This window comes from Myodes glareolus, chromosome 10 (assembly GCF_982192425.1).
Source record: "Myodes glareolus chromosome 10, mMyoGla1.1, whole genome shotgun sequence".
NCBI lineage: Eukaryota > Metazoa > Chordata > Mammalia > Rodentia > Cricetidae > Myodes > Myodes glareolus.
This window is the reverse complement of record NC_142035.1, coordinates 63,583,952-63,596,008: the sequence shown is the minus strand read 5'-3', so window position 1 is coordinate 63,596,008 and position 12,057 is coordinate 63,583,952. Positions and strand designations below refer to the sequence as shown.

General features: G+C 42.3%; 1 pseudogene; it reads left to right on the top strand.

Moving 5' to 3' along the window:
- The first annotated feature begins 650 nt into the window (after positions 1 to 650).
- LOC125416826 (heterogeneous nuclear ribonucleoprotein A1-like) lies at positions 651 to 1,814 on the top strand (annotated as a pseudogene).
- The last annotated feature ends 10,243 nt before the right edge of the window (positions 1,815 to 12,057 follow it).

Here is a 12,057-nt window from a genome sequence, read left to right as displayed (position 1 = left end):
AAGAAAATAGGAAGTTCGTTGGGATGTAATTGAAGAGCATGAAAAAAAAATAAAAATAAACCTGAAAGCTGACAAGCATATTTTAAAACTTTGATTTTCTCTAATAATTTTATTGGGTATTAATGAAAATAGGTGAGTATATAAATATTCTCTCAGAATTCTTAAGCTATTCAGAACCGTTAGTCAAATAATTTCACCTGTTTTAATGTATTTTAATAAAAACACTACAATTATTTCCAATATGTAGAACAAGGTCTGGGAAATTCTGAATATTCTACCAAAAATAATACTGAAATAAGTTATGACACTGATATTGCTATATCCAGACATTAAAATCAGATGAAGCTGGAGACATAGGAAAGTGCTTGGGATACAATCTACCTGGAAAACCTGAGGAAAACATTTATTATATTGTAAACATAATTGTGGAAAATACACAAGGAACACCCAAAAAAGTTTCAATATCTCAACAGTGAGAGCAACACTGCAGAACTATTGGTCACTGATCCTTGACAATGGCCTGATTTTGCTGAATTCTCTACAAGGACAGTATCTTACTTCTTACTTAATTTTCGGGATTGATATTAAGCTTTTCTGCCTATTGATGCAGCTGAGAAAGCATCGCTGAAGGCATTTATTTCCCCGCGGTCATGTCTAAGTCAGAGTCTCCCAAGGAGCCACAACAGTTGCAGAAGCTCTCCCTTGGAGGGCGGAGCTTGGAAACAACTGGCGAGAATCTGAGGAACCATTTTAAGCAATGGGGAACACTCCTGGACTACGTGGTAAAGAGAAATTCAAACACCAAGCTATACTTGGGACTTTGGATTTGTTACACACGCCACTGTAGAGGAAGTGAATGCCCCTGTCAATGCAAGATCCTATGAGGTGGGTGGAAGAGTTGTGGAACCTAAGAGAGCAGTGTCAAGAGAGGACTCTCAGTGACCAGATGACCACTTAACTGTGGAAACCATCTTGGTGGAATTAAAGAAGACACTGAAGAACACCACCTGAGAGACTATGTTGAGAAGTATGGGAAAAATTGAAGTTATTAAATCCTGACTGACAGAGGCAGTGGAAAAAAAAAGAGAGGTTTTGCTTTTATCACCTTTGATGACCATGACTGTAGACAAGATTGTTATTCAGAAATATCATACTGTGAATGACCCCAACTGCGAAGTAAGCGTAAGTCCCATTCCGCAGGGGACCATGTTCTGTTGTCGGGACCCACAAACAGCTCCCGTTCAGATGATCTGACACCGTCTCCTTGCTTCCACAGGCAGCGGGCACATACATGGAACACAGCAATCTACTTCTGCAAAACACCTCCACACACACATATAATTATAATAAAATATTTTTTCAAATAATTTAAAAAAGAAAAGAAAAGCCCTATCAAAGCAGGAGATGGCTAAGGCTTCATTCAGCTAAAGAGGTCTGAGTGATTCTGGAAATTATGGTGTTGGTCATGGAGGTGGTTTTGGTGGCAAGGACAGTTTTGGTTGAGGGGGAAACTTCAGTGGTCGTGGTGGCTTCGGTGGCAGCCGTGGTGATGGTGACTATGGAGGCCGTGGCGATGCCTGTAATGGATTCAGTAACGATGGTAGCAGTTTGGGAGGTGGGAGAAGCTACAATGATTTCAGCAGTTACAACAATCAGTCTTCCAATTTTGGACCATTGAAAAGAGGAAACTTTGGAGTCAGAAGCTCTGGCCCTTATGGTGGCGGAGGCCAGTACTTTTTGCTAAACCATGAAATCAAGGTGGCTATAGTGGCGGCGGCAGTGGCAGCAGCTATGGCGGTGGCAGGGGGTTCTAGTCACAGCCAGGAAACAAAGCTTAAGAAAAGGAGAGGGGAGCCAGAGAAGTCACAGGGAAGCTACAGATTACAACAGATTGTGAATTCAGCCAAGCACAGCAGTGGCAGGGCCTGGCTACTCCAAAGAAGACATGTCTTAGACAGTACTCATGGGGATGGGCAGGACAACTCCAGGACTGTATTGGTGACGAATTATATAACAGTTGCTTTGGTTTCTGTTCTGTAGAAAGTGTAACACATTCCAGAAAAGGGCTTTTTACTGTAGACCTTTATCACCCATGCTGTTAATTGCCAATTGTAATAGTCTGATCATGATGATGAATAAATGTCTTTTTTTTCTTTTTCTTTCTTCTTTTTCTTTTTTAAATATGCTGTGTCAAGTTAATCTACTCTGAAGTCATCTTGGTAAACTTCCTCAACAATGTGAAGTTAGAATTCCTTCAGGGTGTGCCAAGTTCCGTTTGGAATTTACTTATAATTGCTTGGGTGTGCAGCCACTTTCTTCAAAAGCCTTAGTGTAATTAAACTGACAGTTATTATTGTGACTTTAATGAGTTTCACCATTAAAAGAGTCATCATCCAAGCAAGGTCACAATTTGGTTATAAAATAGTTGTTGGCATATCCTAAGCAAGATCAAAATTGAATAACGGTATCAGATAAAATAACAGATGGGAAATGAAGTTTGTATATCATCTATTATCATGGTGTAATCAATAAACAAATTTAATTCTTTTGATAAATTAGATATCAAGATAGCTATCTAAGACACGCACAAATCCTTTGAGGTGTGTTTAACCTTTTAACACTGTGACATAAAGTTGATGTCTACTGAGTTCAATCTCAAGGACCACAACATCAAACTACCAAAAAAAACAAAACAAAACAAAAAACAAAAACAAAAATAAAACTCCTCACATTATAAACTCTCATTCATGTTTTAAGTAAGTTTAAACTTGTTGTTTTGGGTCTTATTCTTTTGAAATATTTTTAATTTAACCTATAATATGCTTTGCTTAATGATTTTGATAGCTAATCATACCTCCTTATTTAAAATATATTTCTTTCATACAATATATTCTGGCCACGGTTCGGCTCCCCCAGCTTCTCCCACCTCCTCCTCGCCTCCTCTTCACAAACCCAAATGCACACCCTTTATTCCTCTCTCTCATTAGAAAACAAATGGGCAACAATAACAAAAAAAAATGAAAACAGCAACAGAGTTGGACAAAACAAACAGATATGGCGGGGGCAGAGCAAAGGTACAAGAAATACACTCAGATGAAAAGGCATACATTCTCATGCAAAGAAATCTCACAAAAACACAAAATCAGAAGCCATAATAGAAACAAAATACCTATAAGGTTAAAGAAAGAGGTGAACATTATAAGAAAAAACCCTCCGAAAAATACCAATGAGTCCACCTTGTGTTGACCACCTACTGCTGGCATTGGGCCTGTTGGGCGTTATTCTTAACCACTGGCGAGCACAAGGCCACATCCAAGCGTGAATCCGTATGATAAGCACTGTTTTTAAATCTCAAAATTCCTCTTGAATTTGAAATTATAATTCAACTAAAACACGTGAAACTCAAGTTCTTATTCATGCTAAGATGTCCCCTACTAATAATAAGTTATACCCCTGGCCAATAGAGTCTTATGTCAAAAATATTTGTGTTCTTTTCATGGAAAATTGTCAAAGGTAGAATATTAAGCGTCCTTTACACTAAATCTTCCTTGAGATTTTGAGAGACCGTTGTCAAGGCACACAGTAGCTCAGGAGTGCACATTTCCATTCACACCAAATGACTGCAAAGTTCAATCCACTTTTGGGTTATAGTGAATTACTACACCAGCACTAGACAAAAAAGGATAGTTGGGTGTTGAGAGACACTGCAAACCGCTATTTTCAAATATAGCTTATGGGCTTGGCTGAAGGAGATTCACATTCTCTGTACTGCCTAAATGTCAAAGCCCCAAGATGTGATCTGGTGTTAACTGACCACACCACTCAGAGCAACTCAGCGATTGGGACTCCCTGCTTCCAAATGGCGTGGTTGATGAGAGGAGGGCTAACCAGAAAGTCAATACTGTTTAATCTTCAAGCAGTGCAAAAGTGCCTTCAATTTTGCTCTCATTTCCTGCTTTCGCCTTATTCAGCTAACAACACTTTGGAAGATAACTCGGGAAAATTATTTTTTGCATGCCCAAAGGGCATAATAATAATAATAACAATAATAATGATGATGATGTCCCTCTCTACTGAGACTTGACCTCTAATATTTTTCTAAGCAAGACCTTGAGAGGAGTAGAAAATTGCGAGGGTGAAGGGGAAAATCTTCAGAAGCAGCATGCCTCTAAATTGATACCATGTAAACCTCTCCACGTATTGGGGAACCACTGCTGGGGGTAAATGAAAAGAATTCACTGGGGCATCTAATCCTATTCCTGGAACATTTAAACTGTTTAAATGCACAGGCGAGCAAACAAACTTCAAAGTGATCATTACACCCCAGACACTGTTGCTTGTGTGGCTGAAATCTTTATAAGATTAGCCCCCCACAGGGACAGAAGTTCAACGCGGCCAGAACCACTTTGAAACTGTCAGGAGGATACCCATTCACAGGCTGAGGAGCAGGGCAAGCATGGCCCTGCCCCCACTCAGGAGCAACTTGGGGAGCTTCAGTCTCCAGTCTTTGTAGTTAGTCCTCATTTCTCTTGCTTTTGCAACTGTATGCACTCTGCAAACACTGGGTGGCATGGAATTCAAAGTCCTTAAACACTTTGCAAATGTCCACTTCTGTCAGCAGGGTCTCTGACAAAGGTTTAAATGCTCTGTAGCACACATGATAACATGCTGTAGAAAAATATGACAAAAATGATTTGGCGGTTACTATTTTGTTTCACACACACACACACACACTCTCTCTCTCTCTCTCTCTCTCTCTCTCTCTCTCTCTCTCTCTCACACACACACACACACACAGAGAGAGAGAGAGAGAGAGAGAGAGAGAGAGAGAGAGAGAGAGAGAGCAAATTTACAAGACTATTATGGTTAGATACTACTTTTTCCCTATCAGATTCTAGGTTCTCTTCCTCAAGTGAAGCATGCCCCATAACTTTCCCCCCTTCTTTATACTAGCTCCTACATTTATAACAGAAACATAATATTTCACTATTTGATCAGTATATAAACACAAAATTTGGTTTTTGCTCAACTAGGAAAGTGATTTTTAGTTATGCAGGTGGTCTAAAAATAACACAATCAGTTCATTTGCTCAACATTGATTTTGTTACTGAAAAGGCACTTGTCTGATTGGAAGCTGGAGAACAGGCTCCCGAGATGAGGCTAGCAGAGGGAGGAAGGAGTGCATGGTGGCCACATGGAGAAACAAAAAGATGGCAATGGGCGATCAGTTCTGCCCCAGGCCTTTTAATACATTTCTTACCTTCTACATATGCTCCGGAAATTTGTTCTATCAATTTGCAAACTCAGACTTAAGAGAGTCAAGTCATTTCTGCTTGATACACTTTGTCAATTCACACTGAGACATGTGTAAGAATATAAATCAACTTGTGGTGTATACACTTTCAGCACAGCAATGCCAACCAACTGGATCCCTTCTAACTATTCCACGTTCTTCCAAAGCCTTGAGAAGAGGGCCTTCATTGCGAAAACTTTAATGACCTTGGGGTGACCACCATGGGGACTCAGAATGGCTTTCTTCTTGGGCACATTTTCTTCTCAGGCTTCTATGTTTTCATGAAACAATTTTAATCTTACTGGGAGCGGGTCTAAGAGTTGAGTCACATGACTGAATTAGACCAAGCAAGTACTTAGAAAATGTATTTTAAAATCATAAATGGAATGGAAAAAATGAGAGGGGGGGATGAAGAGAGACACATACACAAGCATGCAGAGAGAGAGAAACAGAGAGACACAGAGAAGAAAAAGATAGAAAGCATGAGTCAGGACACAAATACAGGGAGATACAGAGAGACAGGGAAAGAGAGAGACACCGAGACAGACCATCCTACAGACTAGAGTTCATCCAGTCCTTAACATACATTAAAACATGTCTTTCCCTATCTTGTTCCAAGAGAGGCACCGCGCCCCTAACACAGCCTAGCAGTTTCCCCAAAGGTTCATTATATCATTATTCTAAGGATGTACTTATGCCAGGTCAAGTGAAAGTACAGGTAAGCTCATTGTGAAGGTATATAGAGCAATGTCTCCCTTATTTCCTCTCTCTCACTGTCTGTCTCATTTTCTCTCTCTATCTCTTTGTTTCTATGTCTCCCTTTCTCTCTTTCTCCCACTCCACCCCCCCACACACACACACACTACAAGAATAATAATTTATCCTGGGTATAGAATAAAAGCATTAGACTATTAATGAACACTGGCCTGATGTAGTTGTTGTCTTATGATTCCCTGTGAGTCATAAACCCAATCAGATCTCTCTCAAGTTGGGTGTTAAAACATAAGAGTCGCAGCCAGGACCCAATACACTCAAGAGTTGAAAACTCACTGCACTGGATACACAGTTCCCTCTCATGTCTAACTTGTTATGATCTAATTGTCTTGCCCTTTATCCCAATCCTGAATCCGTTTTGACTGCTGATTCTATCTTTTCCTAGGTAAACTTGTTTGTCAGGTATAAAATGGATATGAAAATAGAGAGCATCCATTATCGGCAGTTTTTAGGAACGCTCCCTTGCCTCCTGTTCCTGGAAGAATCTGCCCTTTGTTTCTTCACGATTAATATTTGCCCAGCTGGCAGAAAGTTTTACACAAATGAACCGGTGTAATAGGGTGTTAACCTGTAATAAGGGTTTGTCACACCGCAGTCACACGACAGGAGATCTGCCATTGATTTTTCAGTAAATATGGCAAATGGTGAAAGACACAGTGTGTGTCCCAGAGCACTAAATTTTTCAGTGGCCATTCATCTTTTCTGATGCCTTCAATTCTGCTGTCTTCAGGTGATATTTAATACAATAGCCTCTTTCCTCAGTGTGTGAGCGAGCGTCACTGGCACGGTGAATGGAGCCTTTACTGGCCTTGGCACCTGCTTTGCTGCGCCTGAATTGATAAACCCCACCTTCCTTCTTTGGTAAAACACACACACACACACACACACACAAAAACAGTTCCTGTAGGAAAAGAAATGTTCTATCATATGACTAAAACAAAGCCTTCCTAATATCATTTTAGATCCTTACTGGCCGGATGACAAGCTTTTAGTGTCCATTGTGACAAGTATTAGAAATTTCTTCTTCCTTTCGATGCAACCTTAAAGCGTTGCTCTGGGAAGTCCATTGCTATTGTTTTTTACTCTTCATCCAACAGAAGAGAAATTGTCACTCTCTCTAACGTGACACTTGGCGAAGTCGGATAAGGTGAGGTCACCGTGACAAGAGTGACTGACTACTCCCTGCACATGCAATGCCATTCTGTCACCCAGGCTCAGGAAGTTGGCTTTGTCAGTAAGGGGGGGGATGGGTAGACCTACTGTAGAAGGCCACAGAGAAGCCACACAGCTGAGCCTAGTGCCGAAAGACTTTTCTTCCAAACAGCATGACTTGTCCTTCAAGGAAGTTAGCAGATTTTCTAAGAAAACAGAGCCTCCGAAATTTGGAATACAAAGAGTCTATTATTTCCCTTGTTGTGCTATGGGCATCATGTGTGAAGTGTGTAAAGATGGGAGAAATAACAAGTCAATCAGACCTGTTTCTTGTCCTCGGGAAATGTACAGTCTAATAAAGAGACTCAGACATATGAGCACTGACTGGTAACATACAAACAAGCTTTAGAAGTCTGTGCTGAGAATGCTCCAAGCCTAAACTGTACCAACTTCTGTGTAGCAGTGTGCATTCATGAGAAAGGGATATTTAACTGCTGCCCACGCCTGATCTTTTCTAGATCGTGACCGATGATTTTTGACCCTTCAGAGGATTGTTTTAGAGTTTAGCCACAGACAGGACTCTTCTTTCCTTGTTACCAGGTTCCATCTCGATTTGCACACACCCACCTGCCGTGGAAGGCAAATAGGTAGTTACAAAGCCACGGTCATTTGCTGTCTCTTGCTTAAATGACACCAGCTCAAAAAATAAAACCATATTGGCTTACTGTGGTCTTAAGCACAGATTCTAAAAATCAGCTTTCAGGTAACATGAAAGGCCTGCATTTCCAGTTTATTGTCTCTCTTTTGATTTTAACTAAGTATATAGTTAGTCTATCCAGGCATTCAGCTAGTATGCAGATACTTATTAAACACAGCGTGTGTTTAATATTGATCCAGGAATTCATTGGCCATGCCTGTGCTCTCAGCCTGGAAAGAAGTGATGCTCCATTTGTTTGTTTAAAAGCTACTTAGGGTAGCTTCAATTAAACTCTTTTTCAAGTATCCTCAGTGACAATTAGCTCTAGCCACAGTCCTTCTTTGACATACCCTCCCACCCCTTTCAGTACTCAAACCTTACTGCCTGTTCCCCCTTTTCCTTTCATGTCACTGTGTCTTTTAAAGGTGACACTGCTCCCCCCCCCCACAGCCATAGGTTACCAAACAAAAAGCCCAGGGGTAGTTTTTAAATCCCTGAAACAATTCAAACTATTGCTATTGTGCTTCCATAAATACTTGGCTCTGTTCCGGAAGATACCATCACACACCTTGGTCCCTGGACATGAAGAAATCAAAGTGTGAGCTTCCATCTTGTTTCCTATCTTTCATAGTGCCTGAAGGTGTTGTGGGATATTTTAAGGGAGAAAAGTCATCAACAGTCTCACCAAACTGTGAATCATATGAATCACTATAATGGCTGGCAATCTATGCCAATGGGCGCAATAACGGCATAAACGTTATAGGGCAACCAATCACTTTCTGACTGGATTTAAAGAGGAAGCACATGCCTTACACTATAATCTGGTCAGGGATTGTTGATTAAAGAGCTAATATGCTCCAGGAATGATGGTCTATTATTACTTTGCTAAATGTACATAGTATCAAACTGCCCTCCAAACTTATAGCCCTATACTCATAGATCAGTTCAACTATCAGATCCCATTAGAGACACTTCTCTGAAAAGACAGTGATTAATGCAGAAATTCAGAACTGATCAAAGAGTAGAGATTGAGAATCACTGAACTGCTCAGCCACATGTCTATATCCTGCTCTCTCCTCCCATGTCTCAGGGACCATTGCAGAAGAAGAAATGGAAAGACTGTAAGAGACAGAGGTCAGGGAGGAACAGAATAAAACAGTGTCTTCTAGACAGCAGTCATGGCTATCTACAAAGAGGCCGGAGAGGATCATGAGGCCCAGCCCCTGACTGAGGGGCTACTTCTGAGGAAGGGGTTTGTCAGGTTTTAATGATATGGCACCTGGTTTGTTGACCATGATTCAATTCATAGCACCCCATGCTACAGTGCTAATTTTGGGAGAGGTAGAAAGTGAGGGATGGATCTGGGAGAAGTCAGGAGGGCGATTAGGGCCTGAATATGATCAAAAGTCATTGTATGTGTGTATGAAATCTCAAATATAATAAGGGCCTGGGCTGCAGTTGAGGGCCATGTCTCCATCCATAGTCCTACTGCAGTCCATGGTCTGTTTTGATGCCAGTGCCTCATGATACCATCAAAGGCTGTGCTGATGCCAGGGGTCTTGGCTGTTGGTATCTAAATGCCACATTGCCACTAGAGCCTTATTGATTGGCATGGCCTGCATTGCCACCTGTGGCCAAGGTAACATCCAATCCAAGTCCAGGCTATGTTGGCTGTCCATGCTATCACCAGAACCACACCAATCTGAGTGGCCTGTGCTGCCACCTGGAGCCATGGTGTCATCCAGGCCAGGGCTGTTGCCAAGGATCCTGTCTGGGTATGTGGCCCTATCACAGCCATGGTCTGAGTTGATATCCTTTGCTTTCAATACCATCAAAGGCCATGCTGATGCCAGGATCTGGGCTGTCACATGGGGCCATGGTGACATCTGAGCCCAGGCTACTGTGTGGGACCGTATCTGGGTCCATGGTCCTACTACAGTCGGGATCTGTGATGTCTGTGGTCCATGGTGCCACCAAAGGCTACATGGGTGCTTGGGGTCTAGGCCACACCCTGTAGCCATGTTGGTGTGAGAGGTCCATGCTGGTGCTCGGGCCCTTGTGTCATCTGGATCAGGGCTCCTACCAAGGGACATGTCTTGGTCCATGGCCCTAACACAGTTGAGGTCTGTGTTGATGTCCATGGCTCCTGATACCATTGAAGGCAATGCCAATGCCAGGGGTCTTGGCTGCCCCCTTGCCCATGTTGGTGCCCATGTCCCTTGCTGCCGTGGGGGCCATGCCAATCTGAGTGGCCTACACAGTCACACAGGGCCAGGGCTAGGCTGCTGCCGTGAGCCATATTGGGCTCTGGGATAACTGGCTCTGGCCCTGGCTGAACACTTCAGTAGGAGAACTGGCGGACTCCACCATGTGGGAGAGCTGACCCCAGGTGAGAGAGCTGGTCCTGATGGCATGGGCCTAGGCAAGCTGCCTCTGCCCCTGTCCTAAGGCAGCTCACCTACCACCCAGACCCACATCCTAGACTTTGGGTTGGCCCACCCTAACAGCTGCCCCATCTATGACCTGCTGGAATGTGCAAAGGAATTGGTCCTGTGGAACAATAACCACAGGATCTCCATGACCTGGGCCAACAACAGGATAACTGAGAAGAATTCCAATGAGGGCCCAATGATGATGGTATACCAGACACCAAGAGGCCTTGAAGCAGATCAATGGCTCATTGCAATGACCATTTTGCGGGTAAGGCTGATTGAACAAAAGAGGTATGTTGCATGACACATTGCAGCTCCCAATGCCTCTAAGATAAATGAAGAGGTGTTGGAAAGATGGAGGAACAAAGTGGGTTTTTTGTTTGTTTGTTTGTTTTATTTTGTCTTTGAGTGGATATGGAGGGTCTAGGAGGTGAGAAAGATTAGGGTGCGTAATGTGAAATTTCCAAAGAATCAATAGAATTATGTTTAAAATAAAATAATAATAATATTGTTGCTATCTAAATATGGCATTCCAGTGTGTGTATGTGTGTGTGTGTGTCTGTGTGTGTGTGTATGTGTGTGTGGACGTGCTGTGGATGCTGCATGTGCTCATTAGAGTGTGTAGACATGTGCGCATCTGTGTACCTGTGTGCACTGCTGTGTGGAAACCAGACGCTGATGCCAGGTGCCCGTCTCACTATTTTTCTGAAATAGGATCAGTATGTACCACTGTGCTCAGCTCCTACATGAGTCTGGGAATCTGAACTCAGGTCCCTAGGCTTGTGTAGCAGGATCTTACCAACAGCCATCTCCCTGGCCAAAGTTGTTCTTTTTTTAACATTTGTATATAGCAATAATTGGAGACTGTTTCTTGTTTAACCACTTCTGTCATAGAAGATAATCTTTTCTCTTTGTCATAACTGATGTTCAACTGCTGCCTCTACAAAGCCACTGGTTTCTGACACCCTTTCAGAGTGTAGTATGCTATAAGTGTGCATCACATCACACATGAGTGCATTTTGTAGAGACCGGCTGTTTTGTTGACTGGTGGCTTAAATCAGTTTCCAGAATACCTGTTTCTGATAGCTTTGCACTTCCAAGAAATTAAAACAGAGCATTTTCATTTCGAACCAACCCAAGTGAGGAAGAGAACAAGCTCCAGGGAATTGTCCCGTCGACATTTATGATCAGATCCTGTGAATTTCCTGCGGCACCTGCAGCTCTCCCTGTCAACAACTCTGAGTGACAACGTTGTGCTCCTCAATGGACACTTTGGAAATTGTGTTTTAAATCCCCTGGAAAAGCTCCTGAGACCATAGGAAAGCCAGAAGATCCTCTTCCTGACCTTCTTGTCTTAGTCGTTCATTTTCCTGGAAGTAAATAAGACTAACTTTCCTGTGTTTTTTTTCATAGTCTACTTGCCACCTTTCTCTCTCTCATTTTCCAGTGGCATCCTAAATACACACACATCATAAACATATACACACACACCATGCACACACATCATGCACACACACATATACACCACACACAGAAAGATACACACATACATACACATACAAACAACACTACATACAAATGTACCCCCCCACACACACACACACACATCAGACAACCTACATCCCTAACCTTGTAAATACCACTCTTCAAGGATCACATTGATCAGTTTCACCCACTCTCTACTTTAGTCTGGTAAATATGTTTCTTGC